The following is a 302-nucleotide window of genomic DNA, read 5'->3' as shown; positions in this document are numbered from 1 at the left end:
AATGGAATAGGAACAAAGAAAACATCACAATAGGCACCAAAGAAGATCCAGAACATTATAAGGGAATACTTTGAAAACCTATATGCTACTAATTTTGAAAACCTAAAAGAATTGGATGGGTACCTAAAAACATGGGAACCACCAAAGCTAAATCAAGAAGAGATTAACAGATTAAACAGGCACGTAACACATAAAGAAATTGAAACATAATACAAAACCTCCCGACTAAAAAAAGCCCCAGACCAGATGGATTTACAGAAGAATTCTAACAGAAATTTAAAGAAGATCTGAATCCAATTCTG

The sequence above is a fragment of the Nannospalax galili genome, unplaced genomic scaffold (assembly GCF_000622305.1).
Source record: "Nannospalax galili isolate Female #2095 unplaced genomic scaffold, S.galili_v1.0 scaffold675, whole genome shotgun sequence".
Classification (NCBI taxonomy): domain Eukaryota; kingdom Metazoa; phylum Chordata; class Mammalia; order Rodentia; family Spalacidae; genus Nannospalax; species Nannospalax galili.
This window is presented reverse-complemented; position numbering follows the sequence as displayed.